Genomic DNA, 21,376 nt, shown 5'->3' with positions numbered 1-21,376 from the left:
GTATGGTAGTTCTATTTGTAGTTTTTTAAGGAACCTCCATACTGTTCTCCATAGTGTCTGTATCAATTTACATTCCCACCAGCAGTGCAAGAGTGTTCCCTTTTAGAACACATCTTTTTATCTGTGCTAGTAATTCTCAGTTTCTTATTGTTTTTGTTAGTGTTCTGGTTACATAGTTGAATGGGATTTGAGCCTTCTGTCCCAACTCTAAATTTTCCATAAGCCTGTTATATTTTAGAGTTTGATTTTGCAAAATATGAGGTTTTTGGTTGTTTGTCTTACTTTGGGACATTATTGATTCATTTTTAGGAAAGTGTGTTGTTGTCTTACAGTAGGAATACTTGGATCTTAATGTCTTGTGCAGACTTACTGCCTCTCACTCACAGGCTCACACACACACAGATGTATAAAACAACAGCTGGAAGATTCCCGATGCTGGAATTGAGGATCTTGTGTCCTAAGGAGACATTTTTAGGAACTTCACATTTCCTATCTACTGTCAGATGACCTTGGACAACATTCCTCAGAGAAGCTCCTACTGATTTTGGAGAGGTGGTGGAATAGTGCATTTTTTTTCCTGAGGCATTTTTCTTTGGGATTTTATGCCTTGGTAGTACTTAAAGCAGCGTCCCTCTCCCCAAGGGAACCTATGAGAATTATTTGTTGTGGGTGAGAAGCTCTTGGAAATGAGGCGAGTTGGAAATGAGGAAACTGAGACTTAAGTCTAGGTGGTTTGTCCGGAGGGTTGTTGGCTTCTAGGCTGTGACTCGTGTGGCCTTCCTGAGCCAGTATATACATATTGGCAACTTGTCTCAGTTTGGGACATTATTCGTTCATTCATTATATATTTATTGAACATATCCTAAGAACTCAGGAGTAGATGAGACAAACGTGGTCCCTGCCCTTGTGAAGTTACCCTCTTCCAGGAGAGACAGACCCTGAACACAGAATTCTGTGTGTGTGATGCACGTTCAGAAAGGGAAGAGCAGGTTGTGTGGACATGGAGAGGGTTGGGCCTCCTTTGGTCTGTGGGGCCTCAGGCAGCCTCTCTGAGGAAGTGCTGTCTAAGCTGAGACCCAAAGGATGAGCAGGGACTGGCCAGACAAAAGAGAGCAGAAAATTATGTTCCAGGTGGAGGCTGAGGGGTGTGTGAAGACTCCAAAGAAAGCGTTGGAGGAGCCCATCGAGGTGGGGAGGTGGGTGTGTCGGAAGTCAGGCTGAGGGAGGTGGGGGATGAAGCTGGAAGGCGGGGTGGAGGGAGGGCTGCTCAGCTTGGAGCAGGAGGTGAGTAGTCCTCAGGGCTGCCTGGCCCTAGCCTGGGGCCATGGCTGGCTCTCTCTTGGACGACAGGGACCAGATTTTCTCCACACTTCCTCAGAGTATCGTAGTTCATGATAATAATTTATGAGGGCTTGGGACTTCCCTGGTGGCACAGTCGTTGAGAGTCCGCCTGCCGATGCAGGGGACACGGATTCGAGCCCCCGTCCGGGAGGATCCCACATGCCACGGAGCAACTCAGCCCGTGCGCCACAACTGCTGAGCCTGTGCTCTAGGGCCCGTGTGCTACAATTACTGAGCCCGCGTGCCTACAGCCCGTGCTCTGCAACGAGAGAAGCCACCGCAATGAGAAGCCCGTGCACAGCAATGAAGAGTAGCCCCGGCTCGCCGCAACTAGAGAAAGCCCGCGCCCAGCAACGAAGACCCAACGCAGCCAAAAATAAATAAATTAAATAAATAAATTTAAAAATAATAATAATTTATGAGGGCGTATAGCCTGTGGCCCTATTCTAAGCATTTAACTTCTCAACCGTCGTGTGAGCTAGGTGCAAACTCTTATTACTCCCATTTTACAGAGAAATAAGTAAATAGTCGAAGGTCACACGGTCATTAGGTGGTGGAGCTGATCTTCAAGCCCAGGCAGTCTGGCTGCTTTACCTCTGCTAGTAACCACCATGCTGTGGGATGTGGTATAGGCTCGTCACCAAGGGCAACCTTGAAGGATATTGGTGATGGGGGGGCGGGGGGGGGCAGTAGTGAAGAGGTGGGGTGGGGTGGACATGGAGATGATGCCCTAGGATGCTGGAGGCCCGCGTTGGCTTTAGAAATGTTTTCAGTATTTTTGAAGAAACTCCCCAAATGAATCTCTTTACACAATACACTGCTTGACAGTTGCTGCTACCTGGAAAAGAGAGTGATTTTATCCAGATGAGACCCTAGACATCTCTCTAACCCTACATTCTAATGCATATGTCATGGTCTTGGTTCCCAGGTGGCCTGATGGACCCTGGGGTTGCTCTCACATAATAAACCACTGACTTTTAACTTGCATCAAGAGTTGTGAATTGTATAATGTGTTAAAAACTTTTTTTCTTATTCATTTGGCTTTTATTTCAGTGTGTTTAGTAATTTTTTTCATTCAAACATTCTTTTGTGTGTTTTAGTTAGTATTCTGATGGTTGCAACAAACAGAAATCCAGCCTAAACTGGCTTTAGAGAAAAGATGGTGTATTGGCCTATTGACAGTCTGGAGGTAGATTCCTACTTCAGATGAGGCTGACTCAGCAGCTCAATGGTATCAGTAAGGACAAGGATTCTCTCAGCCTTTCAACTGTGCTGTACATTGCATGGCTTTATGCTCTGGCTTTATGTAATGTATCCATGCCTGCCCTACACCATTCCAGAAAGTCCAGGCTTTTCCATTTGAGGACTTGGCGGGACAAGAGCAATTCCAGTCCTCATATTCTCTTTACACCCTCTGGCCAGAGAAAGGAGACACAGCCCTCTTTCATGATCACCAGGGGAGTGGATCAGTTGGTTAGCTGAAGTCAGTCGGGGTCCACCCTGGTCCATCCCTACCACTGGCTGCTACCCAACAGTGAAGTGGTGAATTCCCTAAAGGAAAACCTAGGGGAAGTAGATGATGATGAGATCACCAATAAACGTTACCAGTATTTTAATTAAAATGCGATAATATATAGGAATGCATACGTGGGTGGCAAGACTATAGAGAAAAACAAGGAAATAGTTAAAAAACTGAGAACAATGGCTATTTCTTGGAGGTGAGTTTGGGATTATAATCTAAGATTGGTTAAAAAAGGCATTAATAGATTGTTTCATTCCTATTTTTATTTATTTTATTTATTTATTTATTTATTTATTTTTTGCGTTACGCGGGCCTCTCGCTGTTGTGGCCTCTCCCGTTGCGGAACACAGGCTCCGGACACGCAGGCTCCACGGCATGTGGGATCTTCCCGGACCGGGGCACGAACCCGTGTCCCCTGCATCGGCAGGCGGGCCCTCAACCACTGCGCCACCAGGGAAGCCCCTCATTCCTATTTTTAGAAGATTAGAAAAGGGTCAGTTTTAGAGATATCCCTGAGTGTCAGGTGCCCAACCCAGCACTTAAGTGGTTCTACTAGGTGTAAAAGTGTGATTGAGTGAATCAGATTGATTTTGAAGTGTTGATTAAAAAGTAATATAACTCACACAACTTAATAGCAAAACTACAAACAATCTGATTAAAAAATAGGCAGAGGAACTGAATAGACTTTTTTCCAAAGAGGACATACAGGTGACCAACAAGTACATGAAAATGTGCTCAACATCACTCATCATCAGGGAAATGCAAATCAAAACCACGGTGAGATATCACCTCACACTTGTTAGAATGGCTATCCTCAAAAAGACAATAAAGAACAAGTGTTGGTGAGGACGTGTAGAAGAGGGAACCCTTATGCATTGTGGGTGAGCATGTAAATTGGTGCAGCCACTATGGAAAACAGTACGGTGCTTCCTCAAAAAATTAAAAATAGAACTACCCTATGATCCAGCAATTCCACTTCTGGGTATTTTTCCAAAGAGAACAAAAACACTAATTCAAAAAGATATATGTATCTGTGTGTTCATCACCGCATTATTTACAATAGCCAAGATATGGAAACAACATAAATGTCCATCAACAGATGAATGGATAAAGAAGATGTCATACACACACACACACACACACACAGTTGAATGCTACTTAGCCATAAAAAAGGAGATCTGAGCATTTGTGACAACATGAATGGATCTTGAAGGCATTATGCTAAGTGAAATAAGTCAGACAGAGAAAGACAAGTATTGTATGATCTCACTTATATGTGGAATCTTTAAAAAAAAAAGTTGAACTTGTGAAAACAGAGAGTAGAAAAGTGGTTGCCTGGAGGTGAGGGTGGGGGAAATAGGAAGAGGTTAGCAAAGGGGTACAAACTTTCAGGCGTAAGATGAATAAAGTCTGAAGATCTAATGTATAACATGGTGACTGTAGTTGATAATACTGTGTAATTGAAATTTGCTAAGAGAGTAGAACTTAATGTTCTCACCAAAAAAACCCACAAAACCCGTATATATCTGTGTGTATATATATACACACACACACATATATATTTAAACAAATATATAAATAATATGTGAGGTAACAGAATGTCTTAACTAGGTGGGAGGAATCCTTTCACAATATATATACATATCTGTATCAAATCATCACAACGTACATTTAAAATATCTTATAATTTTATTTGTCAATTATATTTCAATAAAACTGAAAAAAATAACATAAAAAGGTCCAAACTGGGTACTTCAATTCTTTTTTCTCAATATCTATTGACCTTTTTTTATAAAAGAGCAGCTTTTAAAAAATGTTAGAAATGAAAGTATCCAATACCAGAATCTGATTTGTTTTCCCCATTAAATTTCATATTCCTCAGGTAAGGCTGTATTTTGTGGAGCCTGAAGCCTAGAAATAGCAAAACCACACAGTTGCTGTTTGCTGGAGAATGCTGGGCCCTGCGCCTGTGCACTTCCCAGGCATGTGGGCCTCCTAAAAGTGGGTACGGCGGCTGTCACCCACTGATCCTCTGGCTGAGTGACCCAGATTGGCACAGCACAGCTGGATCCTATGCGGAGCCTGTACGGGAAAGAGGAGGGTAAAAATAAAAACCGGTTGGACAGTTTAGGCAGAGTCAGGGTACTTGAAAGCTCACTGGTAGCTTTGCTAGTCCTTGGTCAGATTTTCACTTTTTAATTTAAGGAATAGTAGTGGTTACAGGGACAGCTTCCTAGGTTTCTTAAATGGTGAAATAATTTCATATAGCACAGCAAAACACAGTCTAAGGTGCTTTTTTCTATATGTAGAAAATACGGTTTTTGAGTTTAGAACATTTTGCCTATAACATGAGTTTCTTATTTATCCCACTATTCAACATTCAAGTCTTTAATAAAACTTTTTTTCCAAAGTCATCTCTTTAATGGAATTACTCTCTGAAATAAGACCTCTCTCTCTTTGATAATAGAGTGAAATGAGCTTGTCATTATAGGGTTTTTAAAAAAATAGTTTTCTTTGTTATAGAAAGAAAGAGTAACAGTATTTAAGTATGGTGTCAATTATCTAATGAGAATGGTTTTTCAGTCCTGTCATTTTTTGGATTTTTGAAATTTGTTTTAAAGTGCGGATTTGCTACTTTTTGAAGCTCTGGTCCTTATTAGTGGAAATTTCGAGATTTTTATTTTTGGCATTTGACCAATATATTTTGTTAAAATGCAAAAGCAAATTCTGTGTCACGTTTTCCTCAGTTACTGATTGCTTTGAAGCATGTGACAATTTTTTTCCTCCTGAATGCTTTGTGTCTTTTAATGTAAGCATCTCTCTGTGATCTGTAGATTGAAAATTAACTCCCCAAATGGACTTTGCCTTGCAATAGCAATATAGAAGAATATTAAATATTGATATTTAAAATATATGGAGCTATATGGAGAATGTGAGTATAAATTATTTTTTAAATAAAATTTTAAAAAGATCTCAAAATACCCTTTTGGAGACACATTTCTGAAAAAACATCTTTTTAATGCAATGTTTATATCATTAATGCTAGTTTGGAATAAGAGTTCTAAGAATTGTCTTACATATCATTTGTTAAGTTACTCATTATTTTGAAATCTACTAAGAGACTATTAATGCCTATGGATATCTTTTGGCGGTGATAGAAATATTCTAGAATTAGATAGTGGTGATGTTTGCCCATTTATTTATAGTACTTAGTGGAAATACTAAAATATTCTGAATTATACATCTAAAAGAGTGAGTTTTATGTTAAAAAGTCTATTAAGAGCTCTTAATGTTGTTATAACTATTCTCAAGATGTGTAAAACACACATGAAATTAAGGTATATATTAATCAACTCTTGGTACAGCAGTGCAATGTGACACACCACCCACCAAAACTCACAGTGGCAGATAGCAATCTGTTTTCGCTCATGGTTCCAAGGGTCTGCTGGAGCAGTTCTGCTTCAAGCTCTGGGTTGGCTGCACTTGGGTCAAGACTGTGGGTTGGGTTCAGATCTGCTTCATGTGTGTTTGTTCTCCTTGGACCAGAGGCTACCTGGGAGATGTCTTCATGGCAAATGAATGACAGGTGCACCAGAGCCCAGCCAAATCATGCAATGGATTTAAATTCTCCACTTGCATCCCATCTACTCACATTCCACTGCCAAAGCAAGTGATGTGGCCAAGTCAGGGGGACAGGGAAAGACATTTTGCTCACAGTAGGAGGGGAGGGGAGTGAATATTCTTCAAACAATACTCCAGTCTATCACAAAGTGTTTGTGCTTCCTCGTAACCACAAATGGAGAGAGAACATTTCTTCCTGGGTAGGGATCAGTATCTTTGAGGAGATGGGCATTGGGTTGAGTCTTGATAAATGAGCAAGTGTTGTCAGTTGGATGGGGAAGGTAAGGGTGAGGAGAGATGAGAGCAGCTTGAGCAGAGAGATGGAGATTTGCAGGAGCAGGGTATGTTTAGGAAGCAGCAGGGCCAGAGTATAGCATTTGGAAAGGGCTGCTGGGAGAGAAGACTGGGTCCTATCAATGAAGACCTTGTGCACCATGCCTTAGGGTTTGGTGTTGGAACTAAAAGGGCTGGGCTCTGGAATCAGACAGCCTGAGTTCAAAACTTCACCCTTCCATTTACTAGCTCTGTGACTGCGGGGAACTGACTTAGCATCTCTGTGCCTTAGTTCATCGTCTGTAAAATGGTAAGAGTATTCTCAGTGTCTACCTCATGAACTGTTAGGATCAAAAAGTTAACACACAGAAGGCCCCTATAAAAGTACTTGACCTATATCAAGTGCTTAATAGGTGTTGACAGCTATTAGTATTTTTATTTTTTAATTTTTTAAAAAATTATTTTATTTATTTATTTTCGTTGCACCAGGTCTGAGTTGCTGCAGGCAGCCTCCTTAGTTTCGGCCAGTGGGCTCCTTAGTTGCAGCTCGCGGGCTTCTTGGTTGTGGCTCGTGGGCTCCTTAGTTGTGGCATGCATGTGGGATCTAGTTCCCTGACCAGGGATCGAACCTCCGTCCCCTGCATTGGAAGGCAGATTCTTAACCACTGCGCCACCAGGGAAGTCCCAGCTACTCGTATTTTTAAATGGAGTTTAGATTTTATCTTTAAACAATGAGGAATAACCAAAAGTAAGGAAGGGACATAATTATATTATGTTTTGGGAAGATGACCTTGGTGGCAAAAAGGAAGAGAATGATTATGGTGGTCAGTGCTGAAGCAGGCAAGCCAGAGGTGATGATGGCAGCAAAGTGGGAATGAATGTGGGAGACATTAAGGATGTAACAGTGATGAGATTTAGTGACTGAATGGATGGGGGAGGTGAGAGAAACAGAGAAATTGAGAGTGACTCCCAAATGTATGTCTTGATCAACTGGGTGGTTCGATTTCCTGAGATAGGGAACATATGAAGAGGAGTGATGTGAGGAGAAAGAGGATGAGTTCAGGTTTGAATGTGTTATTGGAGGAGCCTATGAGACATTCAAGAATGTTTAAGAAGCAGGGTCCTTTGGCTGAAAGAGGACAGTGTGAATTGCTTTGAGTGATTGCAGTGATTTAAGGCTTGGTGTGGGAGGTGTAAAAGCTGGGAGAGGGAGTGTAGATTATTATTTCGTGGTGCTTGACAGGAACGAAAGGAGACAGCTGTAAATAGCAGGGAGAGAGGAACATAAGGTTTCAGTAGGATTTGTTTTGTTCTGTATTTGAAGATGGGAAAGACTTGAACGTGTTAGATGGCTTTGAGAGAGGAGGAGGGGAGACACTGATTGTATAACAGTGAAAAGTATGATGGGTAAGAAAAGGTTCCTGGGACATACAGGAAGGGAATTTAGAGGAGATGTAAATAGGAGAAAGGACACTTCTAGATACTTGTCAAGAAAACTGTTAAAAGTTTTGTGATGGTGCCTTGATTATCTATTGCTGTATAACAAATTAATCCCAAACATAGCAGCTTAAATCAATGAATATTTATCATTTCTCAGTTTCTGTGTGTCAGAAATTTAGGAAGATTAGATTAGATGGGTTGTTCTGTCTCAGGGTCTTTTTTGAGGCTGCAAACAAAATGTTGGCTTGGGCTGCAGTCATCTGAAGGCTTGACTGGAGCTAGAAGATCCTCTTCTAAGACGGCCCACTCATGTGAGCAGGAGCTTCAGGTCTTTGCCGGCTGTTGGCAGGAGGTCTTAGTTCCTTGCCGTGGTAGGCCTCTCTGTAGGGCTGCTTGTGTGTCCTTAGGACAGCTCACTTCCTGAGTGAGTGATTCAGGAGAGTAAGGAGAATGCCACAATCCTATTATGACCTGGCCACAGACCTCACAGGCTTCCATGTCTGCCACATTGTATTCCTTAAGAATGAGTCACTAAGTATAACCCACACTCAAGAGGAGGAGAGTTAGATTTCACTTTTCAAAAAAAATTTTTTTATTGGAGTACAGTTGGTTTACAGTGTTGTGTTAGTTTCAGGTGTACAACAAAGTGAATCAGGGCTTCCCTGGTGGCACAGTGGTTGAGAGTCCACCTGCCGATGCAGGGGACACGGGTTTGTGCCCCGGTCTGGGAAGATCCCACGTGCCGCGGAGCGGCTGGGCCCGTGAGCCATGGCCGCTGAGCCTGCGCGTCCGGAGCCTGTGCTCTGCAATGGGAGAGGCCACAACAGTGAGAGGCCCGCATACAGCAAAACAAACAAAGAAAGTGAATCAGTTATACATATACATATATCCACTTTTTTAAGATTCTTTTCCCATATAGGCCATTACAGAGTATTGAGTAGAGTTCCCTGTGCTATACAGCAGGTTCTTACTAGTTACCTATTTTATATATAGTAGTGTGTATATGTCAGTCCCACTTTTTGAAGGGAGGAGCATCAAAGAATTTTAAACCACCATAAGTGGCTACAGAATCAACATGTACTTTTAACTGTAATTGATCGTGTATCATGCTTTATATATAGGGGATTCAGTAGTAGATATTCTGACATACAATCATTTGTCCTAATCTAGTCTATTTGGATAAACGGTGAGTTTAAGATGTTCTCCTAGATATATTTTCCAAAATAGACCTAGTCTTTTAAACTGTAGAAGTGTAAACAATAACAGCAACAAATAATACAGGAATAAAATAGCCTCTGAGCCCAGAATCTCACCTGATACAGATAATCACTGGTAATATGGACCATTTATACCTAAACCCATGTTGCTCAAAATTTTGCTTGATTCTGAAGCTTTTTGTTCCAACAAAATCTTACAGAGATTTGGGGTTTTCTCAAATTTTATTTTTTTAAACAATTACTGCCTCCCTGTTAGTGGAGAGCTTGAGCTCAGCAGTTCTCAGCTCTGGCTGCATATTAGAATCACTTGGGAGCTTTTGATTTAAAATGATCTGGATCAGGGCCTGGGCACTGTTATTGCGTAAAAGTTTCCCCCGAGTGATTCCAACGTGCAGCCAGGGTGGAGAACCCAGCAGATGACAAAACAAGCGAGAGTAAGTTGCACAGGGCAACATTGGCAGATGTAAGATTTAAAACATATTTTAATGATTATTTCTGTGGGGGGGTGTGAAGGGATGTGCATCCAGGGAATATAGTTATAGTTTCTGCCAGTAACATCATTCCTAGTTCATATAATGGAATAAAATATCAGTATTTCATGGCGGATTCTAAAGAAGAGTGTGAAATTCCAGATACCTGAGCACATTTGACAACAGTTTCTTTAAGGAGAATCTTCCTATTTTCTGCATCAAATCACAGACATCCCAGAGTGTAAGCTCATATTGTAGTTACTGTCCTTTGTGTGAATACATTCATTTATTAAATAAAACATTCTTGAACACCTACAACATGCCAGGTACTGCCAGGTACTGAATGCCCAAGGAAGAATAAGACAGAGATTCTTGCTTCAAATGAGTGACTCTTCATCTCAGTGTAGGAGATAAGCAGGCATACAAATAAGAGGAAGCAAAGGTAAGAAAAGTTTAAGAACTGTTGTTAAAACAGCACAGCAGCAACCAGTCAGAATAACCCAGTTGCAGTGGCACCAGCCACAGGTAGTCGGTTCAGTGCATACTGGCTGCCCTGAGTGTAGGTAACACAAAATATAATATTTTAAATACCCAAAGGGAAATGTAAACAAGAGGGAGCAGAGAGAAAAGAACGCTTTTATAATTCCAAATTCATGTTTCCCTTATAGAGGGAAGAGAATCAGTCTGGTTGGTTGCATCCATTCTTCATGCCGTCCAATACGCACCCTTTCAGGTGAATGCAGTCCTTCTTACCAAAAAGGTGGACTCTGTTTCCTTACCCCGTGGATCAGGGAAGGCCTTTTGACTTGCTTTGGCAAATAGAATGTGGCAGAAGTAATGATGTGCCAGTTCCAAGCTTAGGCTGTAAAATGCCTCGAGTAACTCTGCTTGTTCTTGCTCCTCTGCCATCGCTATGACGTGATGCCCAAGACAGCCTGCAGGAGGATGAGAGACCACAGACAGAGCCAAGTTGCCCCGGTTGTCCCAGACGCGGCCATCCAAGACGCGGCCAGCCAGCCAACACCTATATCAGGGTTCCTTAACAGAGGCACTGTTGACCTTTGGAGCTGGGTAATTCTTTGCTCTGGGGATGTCCATTTTAGGGTGTTTAGCATCTTCCTGGGCCTCTACCCACTAGATTCCAGTAGCACCCAATTCCCTCCAGTTGTGACAAGCAAAAAAGTCTCCAGACACCTCAAAGAGAAAAATGCCCCTGATTGAGAACCACTGCCCTAGACTTAGGAGGTGGTCCATCCAAGATCAGCAGAACTACCTAGATGCTGACCCCAGATGCATGGGCAATAAATGCTTATTGTTGTTTGCTGTTGAAGTTTGTGGCTGTTTGTTATGTAGCATTCTTGTGGACTAGGTAGCTAATAAAATCAGTGAAAACGTGGAAACGTGAAAATGGGAGGTTGAACTGGACGATAGCAAGTAATCCAGTGTGGTGCAAGCGTGAAGAAATGGGTTTGTAGGTAGAATGGGGTTAGTGTGAGGTACAGACAAGACTGAAAAGCTAAGTTAGGGGCTGTATCCATGGAGACTTTAGGTGCCTTGGTATGAATTGTGAACATGATTATTCATGGGCAAGGGAGAACTGTCAGAAGTTTTATGTGTGTATTTACCATTTATTTATAGCAGAGAGAACAGTATAATCAGTCTGTACTTTAGGCAGCAATAGGGAGGGGGAATTGGAGGCGGGAGGGAAGGTTTTGCGGTAGTTCAAGTGATTGGTGCAGAAGACCTGAATGAGGGAATAATCGTAGGTTTGAAAAGGAAAGGATGTTTGCCAGAGACATTTGGGTATAAAATCGATACAGTTTGGGAATCTCTACATTTCTGCTTTTGCACATTTGGTTTCCCCAGTGTGAAATATCCCCTTTCCTCTGGGTATCCTCTACTCCAGCAGTCCTCAACCTTTTTGGTACCAGGGATGGGTTTTGTGGAAGACAGTTTTTCCACGGACAGTGGCGGAGGGCAGGGGCGTGGGGGATGGTTCAGGCGGTGATGCGAGCAATGGGGAGGTGGCAGATGCAGCTTCGCTCGCTGGGCTGCTGCTTACCTCCTGCTGTGCGGCCCGGTTCCTAACAGCCCGCGCGCGAGCCGGTACCGGTCGGTGGTCCGGGGGCTGGGGACCCTTGCTCTAATTAATCTTCAGAAGTCAGCTCAACACTCAAGAAAGTCTGTTTGGTGACGTCTTCCGTGTCTCGTGAAGGTAGCGCCCTTACAGCTCTTACCACTGTTTTTTCCCCTCCACAAGACAGTGTTAATCTTTTTAGCATTGAATTTTTCATCTTCTAACAAATCAGTTGTAAGTCTGTCTCTTGAATATAACTGCTAATCCCCTTATTAAGCACCTACTCTGTGTGTGGCTTGGTGGTGTAGGTGCTTTGGAGACAGCTGTGAACTGGAGAGGTATATGCTTTCATGGAGCTTATGGTCTGTCTAGTGGAGCAACACACAGATAAACAGGCAATCACGGTACATGCTATGATGAGGGGAGTAAGAGAGGGCATGGACGGGGTGGAACCCTTAATCTGGAACAGACAGTGTTAATGAAGGCCTCTTGGAGGAAAGAAAGCAAAGGTAGGATTTGGTAATGAGGAGTGAAAGCCAGGAAATTGTGGGTTTTATGGCCCTGGATTGAGAAGAAACACAGCACGTTTGAGAGACAGAAGAAAACTCAGAAAAGCTTGATTATGAAGGGCCTTGTAAATTATGATCAGAGCTGTGCTGGGGAAAATCACACTGATTGATTTTTAATCCTGGCTGCACATCAGAACCACCTAATGGAGCTTTTAATAATACACATACCTGAGTCTCACTTCAAACCTACTGAATCGTCATGACCAGAGTATGTGGCTTGTATGTGTATGTGTATATATTTAAAGCTCCATGGGTCGTGCTGGTGTCTGGCCAGGCTTGAGAACTGTAGGCCTGCAGTGGAGAGGAAGGACTGGAGGGAAGGGTAAGATTGGGTCAGGGACACCAGGGAGGCATCAGGTAATCTACATGGATGATAATGGTTTGAGTGGGCTTGGAGAAAACATGTATAGAGTAAGAGATATTTAGGAGTTAAAGTCAATAGAACTTAAGATTGATTGGTTGTAGGGGGATGGAGGAGTATGGTTCAAGGAAGACTCCCAGGTCTCTGACATGATCATGGAGAGGTAGGTAGTATGCTTCACTGATTTAGGAAATGTCGGAGGAACAGGTTTCACGAAGATAAGGCTTATAATTTTAGTTGAGTTTGAGATGCTCAGTGGAACCTCCATGTAGGATTGTCCACTAGATAATTGGTTATAAGAGTGTGGAGTTCAGGAGAAATCAGTAGCCTGGAGATAAAAGAACTGTAGATCATTACTGTGTGGTGATCTACATCACTGGAGCCTATGACAGTGGGTGACATCGACCAGGGAGTATGTGAGAAGGAAAAAGCGAACTGGGAAGAACTACAACTTTTAAGAGATGAATAGAAGAGGAACTTACTGAAAAACTAAGATAGGGAAGACAACTTAGCGGGTGGACAACTAAGAGAGTGGAGTCTTGGAAGCTAATGGAAGATAAGTTCTTAAGAAGGAAGGGGTGAAGACAGTTGTCAAATTAATTGTCAAATGCTGCCAAGAAGGCAGATAATGAACTGAAAAGTGACTGCTGGCTTTGGCTACTGAAGGCTGTTGGCGATCTTAGCTGGAGCCGGTTCAGTGGAGTGGTGGGGTAGAAACCAGACTGTAATGGGGTAAGCAGTGAGTAGGAGATGGGAAAGTGTGAACAGTGAAAGAGCATTCACGTTAGGCTCTGCTTTCTTGGTTATCATGGAATCCTCTGCACTCAAATTTTAAATAGGTGAAAGAACGGGTAATGGTGAAGGAAGGGGCTAAGGTGATGCAGAATTTTTAACCTGGCTGATTAGGCCTATAGTAATGGCATTTGTTGAGATTTGCAGCAACGCAGGAAGAACAGCCTGAGTTTGTTTTTGTGTTTTAGGTGTACAAGGGAGAAGATACTAGGTGGGATTTTGGACATGTTGAATTCGATGCTCTTTTTTTCTGATTATTCTGTGAGTAGAACACTGTCTTCAAAATCCAATCTAAATACAACCAGGGATAACTTGCAGATAACCAAAGCTAAGGTTTTCCCTTAATTTTATAAGCTTGGGAATGTAACAGAGCTTACATAAAAAAGAATAAGAAATCTAGGAATTTTAGACAAAAGGAATGAAAAAATATATTTCTGGGTGTGAGTGAACTAAAATTGATGGGGGGGGGAACACATCCTCTTTGGATGAGCAGGTAGGACTACTTCTTTTATGGTAGTTTCAAATTGAAAATTTGATTTTTCAATGTATTTAACTTCTCTGTTCTTTGAAATTGGGAAAATTCAGTTGTACTCTGGACCAATGGATAATTGTGATCTGGCTCTGTTCCACTTGGGCAAGCTCTGTTTCCTTAATAAATGCACTTCCTTCATCTGTTAGTGATAAGTAGGCAAGTGAAGAATTCTTATCTGCATATATGGATTGGACATCTGTTCTATTCCACTGTTTCAGCACAGACTTCTTTGCTAGGAAATTAATGCACATAAGTAAGCCCCCTCTTATGTAAAGGCACTTTAGATTGAGAATATTTGTTATCTGAGCACCTTATTTGGATTAAATTGATAATTCAGATTTTTTTTCTGATATTTTGAGTGATGCAGAAAGCATTGTCATGGGTTCCCTAAATGTTGCAACAAGTTAAAAAAATGTAATTTTGCAGATGATGACTCCCAGGCGTATCCTGTGGGTGTTCAAATTTGTCAGAGTGCTGTAACACATTTTATTCTGCCTATAAACAGTGTTCTAGAGAGGAGAGCAAAAAAATCACCATGGAAACTCGGTAGAATGCTCTTATTTGTTTCTCTGAAAGGAAAATTCTAAAACTAGATAATGAGGTATAAAAGAGCAATGCAGGTTGTGTAGCCAGCTATCCAGGAAGTAAGCTCAAAAAAGAATGGATTTGGTGCCCTGTGTGGGTCAGTGTTATTTATGATCTCATTTCCCTTTTCTCATGAAGAAGGGCTATAAAAAGGTCCAGCAAATAGCCTGATGAGTTTTTCTTTGTAGTGCAACCTTTTTGGAGACACTTGTAAGCATCAGGGCCAAGGATGAACGGAGAGCGATGGGAGTTGGTAGGGGAAGGCCCTTGAGATTCCATTAGACATCATCTTGACCACTGGAATAGTGCTACTAGAGTGACTTTATTAGAACAGTTTTGAGAAGGGGGAGATAAATATCAAAAAAGATATAATACATAGTCAATGAATTGCTGCACTGATCAATAAGAACTAAAAAGTGGAATCAAGTCCAGCACCATTTTTGTGGAGGGACTGTAGGCAAGCCAGTTGTCAACAGGACATCCAGTTGTAGCACCAAATTGGTCGTCTAGAACTCAGTGTCTGACCTCCAAAAGACTGCTACAGTAGGACTTCTGTGACCCCACTTGGAGAAGCACCATCAGACTTACAGGGACACCAGTACACGTATTCAGCAGGGGAGGGATGAAGCACTCAGGCAGAGAGCCTGACTGACCCGTTGGAATTCCAGCCACAGCATTAGTAGCTGGGAGAGCTTAGGAAGGTTGCTGAATCTCTTCAAACTTCCGTTTCCTTATCTATGAAATGGTTATAATAATAGCACCTATCTCATAGGGCTGTTTTGAAGAATAAATGAGTTAATATATAAAAGGCATTAGAAGAAATTTCTGAAACATAGAAAGCACCAGTTATAAGCTCTGATTATTCAAGAATCCATGAGCAATGCCTTTTTGGCTGTGTCTTTTTCTGAATTGGATATGTTTACAACATGACCAGCCAAGCAATTACTTTTTGTTGTTGTTCTTTAGCAATTACTTTTGATGAGTTAAAATGGGATAAATATAAATGGGGAGGGGAGATATTGAAACCCAGTTTTCAGTCATGTGGCATCATGTGGAATACTGGGAGATAATTGACAAAACATTCTGGTCTCAAGCATTTAGGAACAGTGTGGCTATTTAGCAAAGGTGTATCAAAAGGACAGCCTGGATAACCATTAGATCACTTCAAGGGTGGGGTTTCTGATGTGCACCAAACTCAGGGGTGAGTTTTCTGGTGTGCACTGCAGGAAAATAAATTGTATACTTAATTTTTTTAGCTGAAGGAGCCATTATATCTGTGTGCTGTGGTGGACGCTGCAGCTTTTGGTCCAAAGGAGACTTTTTGATTATCTCGGCTCTCCTTTTCTCACTCTGAAGAGTGATGAAGCATTGGCTACCAGAAAGTGCAAAAAGAATAAAACAGTTTTACTTCTGAGACATAAATTGTTATCCATGATAATAATTAAGTAAATACTCATACATGTTGTATTTTTTTTTAAATTAAGCAGAACTTTCATTTGTTTTATTACAAAGATACGGAAATACAGAAAATCAGAAAATATAAGTAAGTACAAAGAAAAATGTTCATAAGTCATTTCATATGGAATCTACTTATGTGAACATTTTCTAGGTACATAAACACATTTTTATTTAAAAGGGGATCATATGATTTCTATTTTAAAATATATTGTAAACACATTTCCTTTACAATGAATATACATCTACGATATCATTGAGCAACTTATTTAAAAAGACAGATTAATTTAAAAAGTATTTAATTATTACTCTAATCAACATGTAAGGTTTTACAATTTTTGTAAACCTATTGTTAAATAACCAGGACTGGCCACTTGCCAGCTGTGCATAACAATGAAGCTCCTTCAACTTAAAAAATTGTTTATTTTAACAGCCAAAGAAGCAGCTGCCCTCTGCATATGTACCACAGCGGGAAACATTTCTTGATGAAGGCATTTCATTTAATGAAAAATCCGTATCGGTTTTATGCAGGAGGTATAGTAGTGTTCAGTGAAGACCCGAGTGATGAGCAAAGGAACAGTAGGTAATTACCTTGGAAATCTACATTTGGCAACTGTTTCACAATTTTCACCAATTAAAACTTGATAATCAGTTTCTTAAAAACTTCACTTACTATAGACCCAGCAATTCTACTCCTAGGAATCTACATAAGAGAATTGAAAACATATATTTACAAAAACTTGGGCACGAAGGTTCATAGCAGCATTATTCATAATAGCCAATAAGTGGAAACAGCTCAAGTGTCTATGAACAGAAGAATGGATAAACAAAATGTGGTCTATCCATACAATGGAATACTATGCTACTTAGAAATACAAAGGAATCAATTACTGCTATATCCTACAACATGGGTGAACCTCAAGAGCATTATGCTAAGTGAAAGAAACCAGATGCCAAAGACATTGTATTATTCAGTTTATATGAAATATCTAGAAAAGGCAGATCTATAGAGACAGAAATCAGATTGGTGGTTGTTTGGGGCTGGAGGTGAGAGTGGGCATGAACTGCAAGTAGGCATGTGGAGGCTTTTTGAGGTGATGGACATGTTCTAAAACTGGTTTGTAGTGATGGCTGCACAACTCTATAAATTTACTAAAAATTATTGAATTGGATATTTACAGTGGGTGAATTTTATAGTGTGTAAATCATATATCCATAAAGCTATTTAAAACAAAAAACCTCGATGCTCAGTACTTGATTGTCAAAACTTGAAAAAGGAAACTAATATGACATCTGCAGCAGAATTTCCCAACCTGTCTGCTCATCAGAATCATTTGGGAAATTAAAAAAAAGAGTCCTTGATTATCATACTAAGTGAAGTAAGTCAGAGAAAGACAAATATCATATGATATTGCTTATATGTGTAATCTAAAAAAAATGATACAAATGAACTTATTTGCAAAACAGAAACAGACTCACAGACTTAGAAAATAAGCTTATGGTTACCAGGGGGGAAGGTGGGGGAGACAGACTGAGAGTTTGAGATTGAGACATACACCCTGCTATATTTAAAATAGATAACCAACAAGGACCTACTGTATAGCTTAGGGAACTCTGCTCAATATTGTGTAAAAACCCAAATGGGAAGAGAATTTGAAAAAGAATAGATATATGTATATGTATAACTGAATCACTTTGCTGTACACCTGAAACTAACACAACATTGTTAATCAACGATACTCCATGAGCTGTTTCTATATTTTGGAGATTAATCCTTTGTCCGTGGCTTCATTTGCAAATATTTTCTTCCATTCTGATGGTTGTCTTTTCATCTTGTTTTTGGTTTCCTTAGCTGTGCAAAAGCTTTTAAGTTTAATTAGGTCCCTTTGTTTATTTTTGTTTTTATTTTCATTGCTCTAGGAGGTGGGTCCAAAAGATCTCACTGTGGTTTATGTCAGAGGGTTTTTCCTGTGTTTTCCTCTAAGAGTTTTATAGTGTCTGGTCTTACATTTACATCTTTAATCCATCTTGAGTTTATTTGTGTGTATGGTGTTCAGTAGTGTTCTAATTTCATTCTTTTACATGTAGCTGTCCAGTTTTCCCAGCATCTGTGAAGAATGTCATTGGTAATTTGATAGGGATTGCATTGAATCTGTAGATTGCCTTGGGTAGTATAGTCATTTGCACAATGTTGATTCTTCCAATCCAAGAACATGGTATATTTCTCCATCTGTTTATGTCATCTTTGATTTCTCTCATCAGTGTTTTATAGTTTTCTGAGTTCAGGTCTTTTGCCTCCTTAGATAGGTTTATTCCTAGGTATTTTATTCTTTTTGTTATGATGGTAAATGGGATTGTTTCCTTAATTTCTCTTTCTGATTTGTCATTGTTAGTGTATAGGGACGAACTGGGAGATTAAGATTGACACATATACACTACCATGCGTAAAATAGATAGCTAGCGGGAACATGGTATAAAGCACAGGAAGCTGCTCAGTGCTCTGTGACAACCTAGGTGGGTGGGATGGGGGTGGTGGTGAGAGGAAGGTCCAAGAGGGAGGGGATATAGGTATACATATAGCTGGTTCACCTCATTGTACAGCTGAAACTAACACAACATTGTAAAGCAATTATACTCAAAAAAAAAAAAAGGTTACTCCTATATAAAGTAAAAATAATAATAAAAAAAAGAGTCCTGGGCCTGCCCACAGCCCTGGAGTATCTGCTGTCAATGACCTTCCTAAGTGGTTGTCATGGCCAGCTGGGTTGGAAACCCCTGCTCTGTGGCTTTAGATCCTGAACTGTTCTATCAGTGAAAAATACAAAGATGTGCATGGTCAATAGGTGCTAGTTTCACCTTCCCTTCCCGTCTATGTTAAATAGGTGTCAAATCCCCCCTGCCCCAGCTCCCCATGGTTTGCCTTGAAGCCTTTCTTCTTGTACTTAAAGCTAGACTTGGTGCTTCTTTGCATTCACCATAGGGAATTTACACCACAGAAGCATCAGCACCATGGTTTTTTTTTTGTTTTTTGTTTTTTTTTTACTGGAAAGATGAAAAGAAGCATTAGCCGCAGAGCAAACAACATGCCTCTTTTCCTTAAATCCTGGGTGCCCTCTTTCTGTGACCCTTCTGCCAACTTCCTACCATATTCTTCTCCCTTTACTACTTTCCAAAGCTTGGGTGTGTTCTGCTACACCTGCTTTTCTCAGAGAGAGGAGGGTCCTCAGGCTGGGCAGCCTCTCTGCCTCTCTGGATTTCTGAGAAATACAGTTTTCTTCATTCTGTTGACTAGTTGTTGCTTGTTCCTTGTCTCTGCATTCATGTCCTGCTTAGTTCAACTCAGGTCATCAAATAGCTGCAGAGGGAATGCTGTGTAGGAGGGTCTCTGCCACATCATGGTGTGTGATGTTACCGTGCCGTCGATTATCAGATGGTATCAAGGTATCTAGGCTTTGGGGTCTGACTAGGATCGCCAGATACAGCAAGCAAAAATACAAGGTGGCCAGTTAGATTTGAGTTTTGAATAAATAACAACATTTTTAGTATCTTTATGTCCCTTTGCCTGAAATTCAAATCTAACTTTGTATCCTGTGATTTATTGGGCAACCATGAAATTTCCACCAGACTTGCCTTCACTTTTGGCTTCTCCATTTGACTAGTTAGGAATTCAGCAGGAGACTTAATATCTCTGAACCTTGCTTTTTAAAATTGAAAATTAGGGTAAATATTACCTGTAAGTGTGGGCTCCCCTCCTTCTCAGTAGACTAAGCTTGTGAGGGGCTGTGGTTAGCCTTATGGGCTGAGTTTAGAACTTCTGGTTACATGTTAATGTCTGGACTTTAATCCAATGGCCACACCTAGCTCCCAGGGTGGCTTGGATATGGTCTTTATTCTGACCATGTGCCTAAGCTACAAATTGAGGGTTCTATTATATGGGAAGAATTTGGGGAAATTAATAGTCTTGGCCACACATTTTGTTTTCTCTCTACAGTACTGTTAAATAAATGCTATTGATGAAACACGGTTAATAAAACAAAGGGTGTTACCCAGTTGCAGCGATGTCTGGATCATTGCCAGGCATATAGCAAGGAGGATTATTCTTGGATTCAACTCATCTGTTGTCTTATCCTGTCATATTGGGATAGTATTTTAATCCTTCCATGCTCTACTTTTTCTATTTGTCTGGTCATACTCTGTCAAAAAAAAGAAGGGGTCTATGTTGATTGGGTCCACAGAAATAATCCTCTTACATGGCTGAGTATTGATCCCATTTTTGTCAGGCCATCTACATTTTGTACATTTCATCTTCTCTTGGTGACTGAGTGCATGTGGAGGTGTGTTTCTGCAGGCGTTATGTTCTAAAGTCCGCACACAAAGCAAACATCATGTGTAGTTAAAAGTACTCCTGAGTGTGGGCTGACATAGTGACTCCCTTATAACAAATAGGGTATGGAAAGGGAAAAACAGTAGCTTTACAGTGGAGGCAACTGGCAACACCACATTTACCAAATATTCAAGGTTAATGTCAATAATAATAATAAAAACAATGATAATAAACCTTATATGTCTTCTGATACAATGCAATGAGAAGGGTGCTTCGTCCCTTTGTTATTCTTCTCCACAATCCATACCCCAGATCAGTCATAGGAAAGCATCAGACAAACCCAAACTGAGGGACATTCTACAAAATATCTGACCAAGTACTTTTCCAAAGTGTCAGGATCATGAAAATCAAGGGAAGATGAAGGAGCTGTCACTGGTTGGAGGAGACTAAGGGATCATGATGATGAAACACAATAACGACATTAGTGGAAAAACTGGAGAAATCTGAACAAACTCTGTAGTTTAGTTAACAGTATTGTGTTTGAAAACATGCACATGGTTAGGTAAGATGCTTGCATTAAGGGAAGCTGTGTGAAGGGCACATGGGAACTCTCTTTGCAACTCTTCTTAAATCTAAAGTTATTTTTTTAATGTTCTTTTTTATTTTTGGGGGGGGATAAAGTGAGAGAGTGGCGTGGACATACATACACTACCAAATGTGAAACCTAAAGCTAGTGGGGGGGCCTCCCTGGTGGCGCAGCGGTTGCGCGTCCGCCTGCCGATGCAGCGGAACCGGGT

General features: G+C 40.8%; 1 protein-coding gene and 1 long non-coding RNA gene across 18 annotated transcripts in view; both read left to right on the top strand.

Moving 5' to 3' along the window:
- Positions 1-21,376, top strand: part of LIMCH1 (LIM and calponin homology domains 1) — a 365,434-nt gene that overhangs the window by 14,405 nt on the left and 329,653 nt on the right. The gene's annotated exons all lie outside the window — the stretch shown is intronic.
- The window catches only part of LOC114486591 (uncharacterized), a 17,622-nt gene continuing 6,556 nt past the window's right edge, over positions 10,311-21,376 (top strand). Inside the window, exons 1-2 of the long non-coding RNA XR_003680593.2 lie at positions 10,311-10,955; positions 16,689-16,838. This is a non-coding gene — a long non-coding RNA (uncharacterized lncRNA). The remainder of the gene's footprint in view (positions 10,956-16,688; positions 16,839-21,376) is intronic.

Source organism: Physeter macrocephalus, chromosome 7 (assembly GCF_002837175.3).
Source record: "Physeter macrocephalus isolate SW-GA chromosome 7, ASM283717v5, whole genome shotgun sequence".
In the NCBI taxonomy this organism is placed as follows: domain Eukaryota; kingdom Metazoa; phylum Chordata; class Mammalia; order Artiodactyla; family Physeteridae; genus Physeter; species Physeter macrocephalus.
This window is presented reverse-complemented; position numbering and strand designations above follow the sequence as displayed.